This window comes from Lucilia sericata, unplaced genomic scaffold (assembly GCF_015586225.1).
Source record: "Lucilia sericata isolate MDLA Ls3-8-SP2 unplaced genomic scaffold, ASM1558622v1 Contig000080F_arrow, whole genome shotgun sequence".
Lineage (NCBI taxonomy): Eukaryota > Metazoa > Arthropoda > Insecta > Diptera > Calliphoridae > Lucilia > Lucilia sericata.
In genome coordinates this window covers 444,921-461,030 of record NW_023994113.1, presented here as the reverse complement: position 1 = coordinate 461,030, position 16,110 = coordinate 444,921, and the positions used below count along the sequence as shown (strand labels likewise).

At 33.5% G+C, this 16,110-nt stretch overlaps 1 long non-coding RNA gene across 1 annotated transcript in view; it reads left to right on the top strand.

Moving 5' to 3' along the window:
* LOC119599541 overlaps positions 1-15,837 on the top strand; it is a 196,038-nt gene extending 180,201 nt beyond the window's left edge. The window contains exon 9 of the long non-coding RNA XR_005231080.1: positions 15,545-15,837. This is a non-coding gene — a long non-coding RNA (uncharacterized LOC119599541). The remainder of the gene's footprint in view (positions 1-15,544) is intronic.
* Positions 15,838-16,110: the final 273 nt, after the last annotated feature.

The window sequence follows — 16,110 nt, the reverse complement described above, 5'->3', positions numbered from 1 at the left end:
AACCAACTTATTGCACAGATTTTCATTCCTTTTCTTGATTTTTTTTTTTCTTTTAACAGTCAATTATAAACGTTGGATTTTTGCGCATGAAATAGAGTGTAAATGTAAAGGAAAATGTGTAAAAAGGATGGGGGAGTCGTCTTCAGGAAAGTGGAAAATGGGTGGGCAAAGTAGAGTTTGTTTAATGATAAGGTTTGTTTGTTTGCTGTTATTGTTTAACAGTTTTACTGCATAGAATTTATTAACCGTGAAACTTTATAAATTTTAAATGGCTTTTATACTTTGTAGAAAACTAAATATTAAATTAAAGTGATTGAATTTGATTTTCCTGCCCTGTTCTTTTAACTTTTTCTAGTTTTGTTTGCAAGCTTGAGGCAAAAAACGGAATTCTCCTAACTAACCAATGAAGAAAAAGAAAAAAAAAGAAAACAACCAGCTAACCACCTAGACATCGTCAACAGCTAACTAGGCATGACCAAAAGTAAACAAAAAAAGATTTTCTAGATCATTAGAATTATGATTGTTTTAAGCGAAAAACTAAAATAAATATTTAAGTCGTCGCCTTAATGGTAGGAATTTATGTTATTTGCTGTTCTGCTTTTGAAGCAGCTTGACAAGTGGTTAATTTGGAAAAAAATTTTATTGTTACAGTTATTCCAAGGTAACAATTGAAATCGAACATATACTAAGAATGAGCAGTTTTGCTAATACGAGCTCTATAAGCTAAATACTCTAGGAGAGTCTGGAGACAATGTTAGACGAATCCACTCTTGTTACAAATATCAAATGAAAAAGTGCAAAATCGATTCTTAAACTTAGAAAAACGTTGAAACATGATTACATTGATCAAATCACAATCTTACGTTTATGGGGTCATAGACTCAATGTTGCATACACCAAGCTTTACAGTACTCCTCGAGTAAAAATACCAAGAAGCCAACAGTGGGCTTCAGGATAAACCATCTCAGTCTACACTGAATTTCAAAAATTGTTTGAGAACTTTCATTGATCTATCAAGGCTCTCAAATCAAACGCAATAAGGCCAAGAAGTCTTTTCAATTTCCTTCATTTTTAATTCCAACTCAGGCGACACTTTTGTCTAGTTGACATGAAAGCAATTCGGTGAATTTAAATATCGAAACTAATGCTCATATAACGGATCGTTATTTGATGAATATGTTACGGAAAAGGTATGACCGAGGTAGAGGACATCATTGACGAATAGTCCACAGATGAAACTGAACACTTTTAGAATATACAAAATGTTCTGTTATAGAAAATTGAATTTACACTCATAGAACTTGATGGAAATTCGTTGGAACTTCTTATAAACATTAAGGGACGCTGTATGATTGGTCGTATGTCAAATCTTAAAGGTTCTCCATTTAACATGTAATATTTAAAAGAAGAGTCGGTACAACATATTATATGTGATTGTCTTGCACTACCAGAGCGCAGGTTAAGATATTTTAGTACAAGTCACTCTCATAATCTAAAGTATACCAATTGCCTTAGAATCATTTTCTGAGTCGATCCGTCCGTCTGACTGGCTCCCCCCGGGGCATGTTTCCTCGATGAAAAACTTCATCTTGGTGTATTGCAATCCCGTGGTACAGAGGTGGTACCAATACCTCTAGTCTGCCGGGACTGTTGGAGAATGTTGGTTTAAGGACTGATATATCCAAATGCCAAATACATATGTCTGGATTCCCTCTCCGGTGTTGTTGCCATCTCAACAGATGTCACGGGGTGATGTGACAAAGCAACTTATGCTGGATTTCTGAACCCGTTGAGTATCTCTTACTCTTCGCGTAGTAGGGCGCCAGTATATGTTGGGGAATTTTCAAGTTCACACTGGGTAGTTGCCTGTCATTCTGTAGGTCGTTCTTTATGGTCTGAGAATGGAACTGATATAATTTGTGAACGATCGCTTTTACTTCAGGAAACATCTCAACAGGATTCATATTGTTTCATGCTACGCGACATATGGTTGAGGTCCGTTCCCTCAACTCGTCGGGGTAATTATTGGGTTCGAATTGACTTTGGAAATTTCTACATCCTTTGTCGCATTATCTGACATACATAGGGATCCTGATTTATTCGCTGGATATTTCGGACTACCAAATACGTCTCTAGGTACTGTTACCGAATCAACAGAGCCATCTCAGTAGTGTGGTTGTGCGGGCTTTAAGAGGTTAAGGAATGCACTGGAATGGGTCGTTAGTTGATGGGGATTGTATTTTTAATAATGTAATCTTTCATGACATCGTAGGGGTGGTCACCTTCCGGTTTACCGGAAGATTTATTTCGCCTCATGTTGGGGTAGTCACCCCTTCTATTGACTTTAGACTATTTATTGCCGTTTCCTTTTCGGGGTTTGCATTGGGTTTGATCCCATGCGGCCTGTCATTCCATAACAGGGCTACTATGGCAAGAGATAAGATAGCTCAAGTTCTTCAGCAAATTTCTTGTACATGGACCAGCTCAGCCATGTACAAAAATTGCCACCTGAGTTCTTCATAGAAGGATTCATTGGCTCGTGCTAGACCGTCTCTGGTCTACCCAGTCGATGAAAAAGACGTTCACGTTAACTCTCGACATTCGTGGGTGGCTGTCCATGTAAACCTTGAGCGCAAGGTACAGGTATATTTTGAATAAAATGGGATGAAATTTGGTACACGCGCCTTTTTGGCCCAAGGATGAAGCCTTTTAAATAAATAGTTAAAATCGGCACATTATTTCATCTAGCCCCCATACAACAGAACACCCCGAAAATCTAATTTTTACCGGGATCGGTCTATATTTGCCCCAAGCCCACATATAAACCCTCTATCAAAAATTAGCTCTTCGTAACCTAACTCCAAGGCTCATAGTGTACTCAACATGAAAAACTGAATAACACAAAAACTCAATTTAGATCGTAATGATCAGTACAACATTAGACCCATACACACTATTCTTACCTCTTATAATCCAAATAGTTTGTTGCTATGAGACGAAAATAACAAAAAATGTAAAAGTTTGAGCAACATTAACGTATATTAGAGGTAATAGTGTAAAATAAGATATTTCCGTTAATTGTCACAATTAAAGTTTTATCATTAAATAAACAATTAAATAAATTTAATATTTATACTGCAATTGCAATTCTTTTTAAATTGAATTAATAAATAATGCAAAAAAATACAGATTCTACGACGTCTTATCAAACTAATAACATTAATAACATTAAAATTAATTGTTTTGCTATTTGATGAAACATTAATATTTATTACATCACTCAAAGCAATATTAGTTATATGATTATAAATTATTGATAAAGATTTATTAACATAACAAATTATAAATAAATTTCAAATTGTAAATTAGTTTGTATTATTTAAATAACGTTTATTAACAGCAAGACTAGTTCATAATTGTTAAAGTGTAGGTTTTAGTAAAAACTTTTAGTTATAATTTCTCTTACCAAAACAATATTAATTCTTTGAAACTACATTCCCCAACCCAGTCCAAATGTGTTCTATACAAACGCAGTTTTAATTTTAGAATAAAATGGAATTCTACTATATACATATATAATGACTTTTAAACGAATTTATAAAATTCGACTTATATTGTTTAAACGGTAACCAACACACATATACAATTGCAATATACTTATTGTAGTTTAAATTAAAATTGGCAGATTTTTGTGCATTTTATATCAATATACGAAAATGTTTCTATATAAATTTTCATGTACAACTATGCATAAAAGTATGTACTTTCGAATAATGTAATGTACCATACTAGATTTAAAAGAACTTAAATCTATATTAATTGCCAATTGCGACTAAAATTTATTTAACTTGTTCTTAATTTTGTACTTCCGGAAAGTATAATTAGAGGTTATGGTTAGGTTAGGAGGTCGTCCTCGCGATGTCTTCACTGGGGACACACTTGGATCCAGTAAATTGATCCCTTTGTGATACATGAAACGAAAGAAAACGGTCAGTATATTAGTACACTTCGAGCTAATTACTCTGGTTTCCTAAACCAAACCAGTTAGTCGTACGAATATAGGAGTCTATTTTTCGCATATCGACCTCCGATAAATCCGTTAAGTCATGCAAGAAGTAGCTACCTAGCACAATCATTATATGATCTGCTAGGGCGGGACAATGACAGAGGAAGTGAGTTATACTCTCTTCTTAATCTTCATCCTGGCAGCTCCTGCAGAAATCAATACTGGATAAGTTTAGTCTTCTTGCATGGAGCCCAAGCTGGAAGCTTGAAGAAAACTTCCATTCCAGAATGTGCTATGTAAAAGCCACCGCCTACACCATGGTTTGATTTTGAGCCATCGGTGAAGACATTATACGATCCGTCATGGAGGATTATTTCCATTACATTTGGATCGTTTTGGATAGTCACCGAAAAGTTTCTATCAAAAGATGATGCAATAGTCAATGTTGTCAATTATTTCTCCCAGACAATTAAGAGTGGTAGAATGACCTAACATATGCCACATACCAATTGTGTTGATTCTAATAGCCGCGTTGAGGGCAACTTCTTGGTCCATTAGATCAATAGGTAGTCATTCCATTAAAGAAAGCCCTTGATGGGGTGGTGCGAAGGGCCCCCGTTATCAGCAGAGCTGATGTACGAAGGATTCCTTCAAAGCTTTTACGGTGTGAGTCTTTTGTATAGACTTCCACCAGACGAGTGCACCATATAATAGTATGGGCTTGACATGTCAAAAAGCCATTTGGTATTCTTGGAGTTTGAACCCTATTGCTCTCTTACAGGAGTATAAGGCCGCAGCCGCTATTGACACCCTAGATTGATTGTTCAAATGCCATGATAGTTTTGAATCCCGGATTACTCCCAGATATTTAGCACTGTCAGATAACTTCAATTCTATCCCATTTAAACGAGGAAGAGTGAAGATGGGTACTTTGTACTTCTTAGTAAAGAAGTACAATGGATGGATTTACACCAAGGTCACTACTAGTGTTCTGGTTCAGAGTTGACAATTCGAAACTCCAAACTAGAACGCAAGTGCATAAGGTTTACATGGACGGACAGATAGACAGGCAGTCGGACAGGCAGATAGACAGACAGACAGACAGACAGACAGACAGACAGACAGGCAGACAGACATAGCATAATTATTGGTATATCTGCACAAACGCATAACACCTTCTCCACTACATATAGTAGTGTAGGGTATAGAAACAAGAATAAGCTATATATGATTATCAAAGAGATATCAAACAGAAATCGATTAGCACTCTACATAGAAGAATCAGAGAACAAACTATACTACAGATACCCAAATTATACAGATTTTCAGTCTAAAGCCTGTGTAATCAGAAAATGTTTAAATTGTGTTGCAGTAACTGATTAAATCATTTAAGAAAAAATTCGGTTACTACAACGAATTTGTTATCTGTGTGTAGATATCCTGCACTATCAGTCAAAGAATAGACAGTTATATTGTAACTAAAGCGACTATTTAGTAAGAAGTAAAATTGGAAAACCCAAAGCCTTTTGATGCTAAGAAATCGGTGATAAATGGCTCTTAGCTCCTTGTGGAACAATGTCAATATAGATTTTTTTCATAATTTGGTTTAATTAAATTCCATAACATTTTCTACAATTTTTATGAAATTTAAGTAGTTTTTATCAAATACAAAAAACAAGTAAATTTACTTAAATCGACTTAAGTCATTATACGAAATAAGTATCGCATACCATAAGTAAAATATTTATAGAGAAAATTTATAGAAAATGATAGTTTGCGAGGCGAGATGTTGGTTGGACGCTTGGTTGGTTGGCTGATTGCATGGTTGGTTTAATGGTTTGAGTGCGTTTGTCTGTCCGCCCAAACGTCTGTCTGTCTGTCGTGTTTGTCAATGTTGATCTGACTGCAGGCAATTCTATAAAAACACACACACAACGCACTCACTCACGCACACAATTACATATAAAATGCGTAATGAGCATTTTAATACAATATATTTTAATTTTAATTTAAAACAACAACGTTATTACCAAAAAAAAACGCAGCAGCTACAACAACATAACTATCCATGATAACCCGGCATTATGCAGACAAGAAGCAGGATATTCATGAACAATAATGGCAAACGTTTGGTTTAAATTACAAACAATAACAGAGTTATACAAATTGTGTTACAAAAATTTTTATTACCACAACGGAAACAGTATTTTTTTGTATTACCTAGAGGAAAAATTGTTACCTTTTAGCCAAATTATAGTTTCAGTTTGGTTAATGTTAATTGAACTTAAAATGTCAAGTCTCTTATAGAAACCAACCTGTAAATTGATTGATTAGCCCTTGACATTTTTGTGGTTTGATAAACAAAAAAACCGTTACACATTTACCTTTAGACCAAAATTATGCAAAAAAATAATTGAACTAATAACACACCATACAATAAAAACCTCTTTTAATTATTTTCCATTGAATAAAAGTAGCAAAAAATAACATTTACCACTTCTCTCACCATTTGTTAAATAACCCTTTTCATTTCAAAATGTTTAAAGAACAATACACGCACTTCATTGTAATGAATAAACAAATAAAATCACATTTTTATACGCCCAAAAGTGGAAGAAAAAAATGAGTTTTAAATTAATGTGCTTTTGTAATTTATGAGGTGTAAATAAAGAAATGTTAAAGAATTAAAAGCAGAAAAACGTATAAAAAGAGAAAAACTGAAAAAAAAACAGTTTAAGAATTTTATGCATAAAATGCTTGTTGTCCTTATGAGGACACCACTACGTATACGTACATTATATTTAATTAATATAATCAGTAAATGCAATTAAAATTTACACTACAAATATTACGTATACGTTTCAAGATTGTGAAAGCGATAATTATTGGCAGATTTCATTATTGTTGTAACTTTAAATTGAAGACAAATGAGAGTTTTAAATGTTAATTTTGGAAATTTTTAATTTTTTTAAGAATTTAATAAAATAAGCGGTGAAAAAGCAAACGCAGCAATCTACTGTTTCTGTAATAACATAAAGATAATGACTTTTGAATCAAAATTCTAGAGACTTACGGGGAAATACAATTGCTTGTAGAGCCTTATTAGCCCCTTGCCGATAACCGGTGCTAATGTAATATTATTCATAGAAAATATAAATGTTAAAATAGTAGTAAAAAGTGTTTTTCTAGTCTATTGTCTAGTCTATTAACTAGTATATTATCAATTCCATTATCTAGTTTATGGACTAGTCTATTGTCTAGTCCATTGTCTAGTCTATGGTATAGTCTATTGTCTATTCTATGGTCTAATCTATGGACTACTCTATGGTATAGTCTATGGACTAGTCTACGGAATAGTCCATTATCTAGTCTATGAACTATTCTATTGTCTAGTCCATTGCTAACTCTATGGACATGTCTTTTGTCTAGTCAATGGACTAGTATATTGTCTAGTCAATGGACTACTATATTGTCAAGTCTATGGACTAGTATATTGTCTAGTCAATGGACTAGTATATTGTCTAGTATATAATCTAGTCTTTAGTTTAGTCATTGTACCAGTCTATTGTCTAGTCTATAGATTAGTTTGACGCCTAGTCTGTGGACAAGTATATTGTCTAGTGTATGGACTAGTTGTTTGTCTAGTTTATGGACTATGGTCTAGTCTATTGTAGTCTATGGGCTAGTCTAATCTGTGGGCTAGACTTTTGTCTAGTCTATAGGCTAGACTTTTGTCTAGTCTATGAGCTAGACTTTTGTCTAGTCAATGGACTAGTATATTGTCTAGTCTATGGACTAGTCTTTTTTCTAGTCTATCGTCTCCACTTGTCTCCACTGTCTAGTTTATGGACTATGGTCTAATCTATTGTCTAGTCTTTTGTATATTCTGTGGTCTAGTCTATGGACTAGTCCATTATCTAGTCTGTGAACTATTCTATTGTCTAGTCCATTATCCAGTCTATGGACTAGGCTATTGGCTAGTCTTTGGACTATTCTGTTGTTTAGTCTATGGACTAGTCTTTTTTCTAGTCTATGGTCTCCATTTGTCTCTATTGTCTAGTCTATAGTCTAGTCTATTGTTTAATCTATGGTTTAGTCTATGGACTATGGACTAGTATATGGTCTAGTCTATGGACTAGTCTATGGTCTAATCTATGGTCTAGTCTTTGGACTAGTCTAGGGCTAGATTTTCGCCTAGTCTACGGATTAGTCCATTATCTAGTCTATGAACTATTATATTGTCTAGTCTATCGCCTAGTCTATGGACTAGTCTTTTGGCTAGTCTATGAACTAGCCTATGGACTAGTATATTGTCTAGTCTATGGAGTAGTCTCTTGTCTAGTCAATGGTCAAGTCTATTGTCAATTCCATTGTCTAGTTTATTGACTACGGTCTAGTCTATAGTCTAGTCTATGGACTAGTCTATGGTGTAGTCTATGGGATAGATTCTTGTCTAGTCAATGGACTAGTCTTTTGGCTGGTCTATGAACTAGCCTATGGAATAGTATATTGTCTAATCTATGGAGTAGTCTTTTGTCTAGTCAATGGTCAAGTCTATTGTCAATTCCATTGTCTAGTTTATGGACTATGGTCTAGTCTATAGTCTAGTCTATGGACTAGTCTATGGTGTAGTCTATGGGATAGATTCTTGTCTAGTCTATGGGCTAGACTTTTGTCTAGTGAATGGACTAATCTATTGTCTGGCCTATTGACTAGTCTTTTTTCTAGTCTATGGTCTAAGTAGTCTATGAACACGTCTCTTATCTAATATATGGACTAGTCAATAATCTAGTATATGAACCAGTCTATTGTCTAGTCATTGGTTAGATTACTATGGACTAGTCTATGGTGTATTGAGTAGTTTATTGACTATAGACTAGACCATTTAATAGGTTATTTTACTAGCCTATAAGCTAGCCAATGGACGAGTTAATTCCTTAATATTAGTTCGATAACTGATTATTGGAAATTATTTTTATTTTTTTAATTTCAAATATTTATGAACATTTACAACAAAATACGTAAAAATTAAAGAAATTTATCCTACAGCATAACATACACTTTGCCCTTTTCTATAGTTACTTAAATATTTGATTAAATTTGATTTTATTTTCGTAAACAATTTAATTAAACTTTTATTTAATTGCTAAAATCACTCACATGTCAAAAGCGATTTAAGGTTTAAATTTTTGTCTTTGAAAAATAATTTTCAAATTTAAATTCCTTATAGATTTATTTATATTGTCTTACTAAAGGGATTTTTCTACTTAGACATAAATATTTTATTTAAAGCTACAACAACAGCAACAACAGGATAAATAAAATCATTTAAATATTTTAGTGTGAACTATAGATAGATACAAATATATATAAATGTATTAAACACTTTTATTTATATTTAATTGATTTTATTTCTATTTCAAGAATGTTTTCTGACATAATGTCAATCTTTAAAATATACAAACATACTTACATACATCTTTAAATAGACAGACAGACGTATAAACTTATAAATTTATAAATAAATATGAAAAGAATTTGACATAATGAATATAAATTTGGAAAATATAATTTAAAATATGTAAGGACTTTAATAAAGGAGAGCATTTATAAATTTAAAAATTTAAATTTAACAAAAATTACAAAACTAATCCACATTTAACTTAAAGCAGCAATTAAGGCGGATGAAGTCAATTAAACATTTAATTAGTTTTCGCATATTATTGAAATTTCAATATAATTCGTAATGTGTAAAGTGGTATAATCACGCTTACCCTCTTCTAAATTCCCAAAATACGGCAATATCTTAGGAAATAGAAACCACTATAGTAATATATGTATGTATGTATGGTTTTAAAATGATGTACATGCAATATGTATGTATATGTATGGTTGGTATCTATTTGTTTTGAAATTCCCTTAGCTGTGTTAATAAATTGTTGCTGTCACTATACTTCAAGTATCATGTTTGTCATTTGATATGGTATTTTAAAAATTGAGATAAATAGTACATATAATATACGCATACATACACAAATACACGGTAGATACAAAATAGGTAGATACATTTGTAAGTTACTGTGTATATTTTTATGAATGAATTTACTTCATAAATTGTCCAATTTTTATACGAGGACACATTTTAAAGTGATTTCAAACACTGTAGTATAGAAAGTTTGTGTCCTCACTGTGTTGCTGTTGTCGTTGCTGCCGGGGTTAACAGCCCTTGGCCGAATAATTCGGGTCATTCCGGTACGTAGAACCGGTTGTCGGGGAATGGTCCTCACTGTTTACACGTTTGGGTTTCAGATGTCTTATTGAACAATTTTCATGAAGCTGTGATATGAAGGAACTAGGATCAGAATTTCTATAAAATCAGATTAATCAAGTTAACTTTCTCAAGCTCCATTCTCCTTATTGCAAGAACATTCTCTCTTGCATTGTCGATTATCTTCTAGTAGCCAAGTATCCATATGATGCAGAACTTTCCATTGGAAGAGTATTATATATAAAAATGCCACGCCAAATTACTATCCTAAACAGCGGACTTAGGGAACAGAACAAGGTCGATCTTCTTGACCAGTCTCAGCATAGCGACATCCAAAAATTCTTCAGATTCTCAGCATTTTGGTGGTTTGATAATAAAAGCTAATGCTTGGTCCACTATTTTAAGGCTCACTAAATCTTCTATGATCTATTGCAGTTTTCTCATCGGCTTCTTCTTTTCAGACACCTTTTCCTTCGAGGTTGATCTGGCCGATATGCGAAAGCTTTTTCTCCTTCAGTCGTAGGATTTTGACATGGGATTCTTTTGAAAAAGGTATGACTTCTCTTTTTCAGTATATTTGAAGACGAGGAGCTCTTTTTCTTCTAGAGCATGTTCTTAGTATTTAGCACTTAGAACGATCTGGTTATCTTTTCCTAAGAGGTTGAGAGAGAATACGACGTATTTTTCGGAGTTATCTGTAATTGAACAAATCTATCTGGACCACGATAGCCATTTTTTGCAGGTCGACAACTGTAGCTTTGTTGTCGCTCAGCTCTTCCACAATTCATCTTTCATCTTTGTCAGTATATTTGAAGACGAGGGTCCTCTTTTTTTCTTTGGTTGCTTTACGTGGTAGTTCACTACACGCGAACTGTCAAGTAGAATCGAAGAGACTCCGTTTTGAACTTTTTTTTCTTTCTGTTTTTAGTAGTCAACACTTTGGGAGATCTTTGTCTCAGAGGTTGAGAGAGAATGCAATGTATTATTCGGAGTGTCCAGGATTTTAACCAATATGATCTTCTATAACATCTGTTTTAACTTCGTTCCCTGTTAACCATGTTTGGTGGTCGATAGTTAGCTCTGTTGTCGTTCAGCTCTTCCACCATTAGACTACTTGATCTCTGTTGTGATTAGATATGGCGGTGTTGTTATAATCGTCTTAGTTTAAGAGTCGGATATTTCAGGGGTATTAAAAGTCGGCGGTTGCTTAGAGGTACCTCCCAGTGAATAAATCTTTTTCACTTCTACATTTTTGTCAATGGCATGATGTACACTTGACACATTGCCCGCCGTAGTATTATGTTGCTCATGATTGCAGTATGAAGAGTCCACATGACTTAGGAGCAGATCAACACATGCCGCCGTTACTGGGTCATTTAAGTCTTGCAACGTAACATTAATATTATTATTTGTTTTTTCCATTCTGCCTTCCTTTTTCTCAAGTGAATCCATCGATATAATAGGTCAGATGGAATTTACTTTGAATATACACCAATTTTGTTTCCAAACCTAAAAATTGACATCGTATTAAATCTTTTTAAGCGAACTACTAATACTATTACTCATTTCCAATACGCTTACAACTACCATGACATATACAACACACACATACATATATGTATGTATGTAAATATATATATCTTTACCCATAAGCATGTAACAATATCAGTATATAACTGTGTCTGTCAATGTGGTCTACATATGAATATTTAAAATATTTTCCAGCAGGGAGTTTGAGGTGTATCAATCCATGTCTAACCTCAATCATTCAATATGGAATGTTTGATATTTTTCAGTTTTTTTATGCTCGCTATATCTTTTGTCACCCAGAATTTTTTGTCATCGTTGCTGCTGTAGAGAAAGAAAAAATGATTGATTTTTTTTTTTCGGTTCAAACATTTATAGTTGAAATACAGTAGTCATGTTTACATAGGACTTATATGCAAATAGTTTTTTTATTTGTTAAAACATGTTTGTTTTGTTGCTGCTATTGTAGTTTGTTTGTTACAATACTAATATTGTAACGTTTTTTCAAAAATTTCTCCACATCAGCAATATTTTTCTATTGCTGAAAATCTAATCCAAAAATAAAAGAAGAAAAAATCTAAAAGGTAAACAAATATTGATTTATGCATGTGTTTGTAAATATGTTTGTATGTCTATGTGTTATTCTGTGTTATTCTATTTATATTTGTATTTAAACACCATTATATTTATGACTTTTTGATGCATCAGTATTGTGTCACATCAAAAACAAAACAAAAAAAATCAACTTTATAAATATATAACAATTTGTTGTTGTTGATTTTACATACTATAATCAATTCTAAAGTATTTTTTATACATGTTTTTTCACTGTTGTTGATTAATGTGATGATGTCCTCTAACATCAAACATTTACATACACTTGCGTTATTGTATTGTCAATAAAAATTTTACAACTATTAAAATGTATTTTAAAAATGATTAAAGTTTATACAAAATACCACAAAGAAAACTAATCATCATGAAATATTTATAAAATTTTCAAAGAGGTTTCACTATTAATGGAAATATTTAAAATATAATGTTAATTGGAAACTACTCGTATTTAATAGAATATAATAAAGAAATATAGACATAATTTATTTTCACTTGAAGGCCTTATATTGAGTGGTATTCTCTAAAAAAGGATGAGGACAATTTTGTACCTATCATCATTCAATTTAAAAAAAAAGAGAGAGGTATCTCTCTCATTATGGACTGTTACTAAAACGAATTTTTTCAGTAGATGAACTATATAAAATTCAGAGATCAGCATGCATTAGCTTAACAGTTACACTGGGAGCTAGTTCTTCTGAGATACAGTTCTTCTGAGATGCACTTTGTCCCTATACTTACACCTTTATATAATGACCAGATCTGCATGCAGCGGAATTTTGCGCAATTGAATGCTGAAGCTAAATAACAAATTAGTTGATATGATGCTGGAGTCTTCTTTGACTAACTTGGCCTAAGACTTTCTCATCTCCTTTTCCTAACTATGTATATGTGATCTGTCTGTCTGACTAGGTCGTATATCTGACATTATCTTAAATGAACGGGTAATGAACAGGCGGACGAATTATCTAAAATTAGATCTACTATGTAGCATTTCCTCAGGTGTCTATTAAAAGTAGTATCCTGTAATTATCACCTTAAAAGATTAAAAATAGATAAAACAGTCTGGAGGCTTGTAGAGGGGCTAGCCTTAATATCACTACCTTAATATCCTACCACCGCCGGGGCATGTTTCCTTGATGAATGACCCCATCTTATGTTTTGCAAGCCCGGTGTAAATAGATGCTACCAGTACCTATAGTCTGCCGGGACTATAAACTGGTGGTGGCACTTCACTCCTCGGCTAGTCTTTATTATGATTTGATATGGGGTCTAACAAGAGAACCACATATTCTGGTACTACGGGTGGTCAGTTTCTCGCAGGACTTGTCCTGGCTGGTCAGTTGGTTGAGGTTCCTTCGGCAGCCACGTAGTGGCCGTGGTTTAAACCCAAATTCGCAGGAAGAGAATGTTGGTTTAATAATTCTCTTTTCAAATGACACAGGTCTGTGTACAAGGCAGCATATGCTGGATTCCTGAACCCGATCGATATTTCTTACCGGTCGTTTAGTAGGGAGCCGATATATGCTGGAGAATTGTCAGGTTAGCATTTAGCGATTGCCTGTCATTCCGTAGAGAAATCTTTATGATCATGAGAATGGAACTGATGCAAAAATTGGTGAAAGATTGGGAAAGTCTCCATAGTATGCCTTTTTACGCTTCGGGGAAGAGAGATCCTGATTTATTATTTTGGGTATTTCCGTCTACCAAATACCTCTATAGGTGCTGTTGCCAAACCAACAGAAGCCATCTCAGTAGTGTGGTTGGGCGACTTTAAGAGGTCCAGGAATGCACTGGGGTGAGTCCTTTTCCTTTATCGGGGTTAGTATGCTCATGACACCTGTCCTTCTTCAACGGGTCCACTATGGCAAGAGATTAGATAGCTCGAGTATTTCAGCAAAGTGCTTGTAGATGGACCGGCTCAGTCATGTACAAAAATTGCCACCTGATTTCTTCATTGGAGGATTCAGGGGCGATGGTAGACCGTTCTCAAGGCTACCCAGTGGATGAAAAAGACCACCATGAAATAGGACACTCAGAGCAGGTGTTCGCGTAAAGTACTTCGACATTCGTTACCGATTCTAGTGTCTAGGAGTGGTAAAAGCCATAGGGAAAAGCTGTGAATTAATAAAATGTTGGTTTTTAGCCGATAATGCAAAAGATTGGTAAGCGTTGGTGTGCAATGTACCATCGCATACTTGTATATGATGGATGAAAGGGATTCTGAGTTGTATATATGGAGATGTCTGAATGATGGATGGATTAGCGGTTGAAGTTACGGTGCAGTTGCTTGAGATGTCAGCGGAGTTGTTAATACCTTAACCATTAGTTTATCGGCGATCTTCCATCATGGTTGAGTGTGTTCAAGTTTTCTCTAAAATATGCTCAACTTATCACAGTAGGTTCTTGTGGCCACTGAAATAAATCTGGCTAATCAAATATAGATCTATGATTCGAACTACCAATTATGTTCTTAGGTGCTGTAGCCGAAACAACAGAGCCATACCAGTATTGTGTTTGTGCGACTTTAAGAGGTTAAGGAATGGATACGCCCCTTCTATCGGCTCTATCCAGTGATTGTCGGGGTTTTATTGAGCTTGACCCTTGATACCTGTCATACTTGAGCAAAGTGCTTGTACATGGAACGGTAAAACTAAAAAATTTATGTGACACGTCCATGTATTACTGTAATTTTCGAATGCATTGACTCATTGTTGAACTACTGGGTTTCGACTGTGCTTGACAGTTTGCGAGTAGTGAAATATTCTAGATTCTAAGTCAATATATCTATAACCGTCTCTCTCTGTAGGTTGAAAGCTCGATAGGTTTGAAACAAAAGATTCAAGAGGGTTGAAATTTTCTACATATGCATATTGGAATGGTTTACTTTATATGAAAAATGAACAATATAGGTCATTGTTTGGGCTTAGCCCCCTTAAAAATGCCGCTCTGGAAACTGACTTCTTGTAAGACTAAGTAGAGATTTTATGAATTATTCCAAACTGTTTAAATGTTAAAATTCTAGTAAAAAATATTAAACTTATTTTATAAATATTTATAACACAACAAATTCAAATTATTATAATATTAACTAATTTATTTTGTTTTCATATTCACAATTCTCATTGTAGTTTATATAAAAGCGACGAAATCGACAAAAATCATCTAAAAACTGTGACACGTACAAGTCATAAGAATTTTAAAGTAAGTACTTTTAAACAACACCTACATATGGTATAAATAATGTGTATGGTTTACATATGAATATATGTTATTTATCTGTATGTAATGTAAAGTAATAAAAACCAAAAAAAAGTAACATAAAAAAGAAGATATAATAAAAATTGAATAAATCATATAGTCACCGGAACAATATGTTTTATTAACGATTTCCGTTATAGACCAAATAATACAAACAAAAACAAGAACATGCAGGAAAAAAACGAAAGACATGTATTTACAATAAATTGATAACAATTTATAGATATGATCATACTAATCATAAATATACATATTTTCTGCATATTTTGCTCAATATTAGGGTGGTTTGGAAAAATTAGAATATGTTTGAGTTCTTAAAGATTTTTTCTGTTTTTTAGAAGAGCATTTTTCGTAACAAAAACTAAACGTTTTCTGTCTTTTCTTTATAATTAAAGTCTCCCTAATAAAATTTATATACAGACTTTATATGCCTATA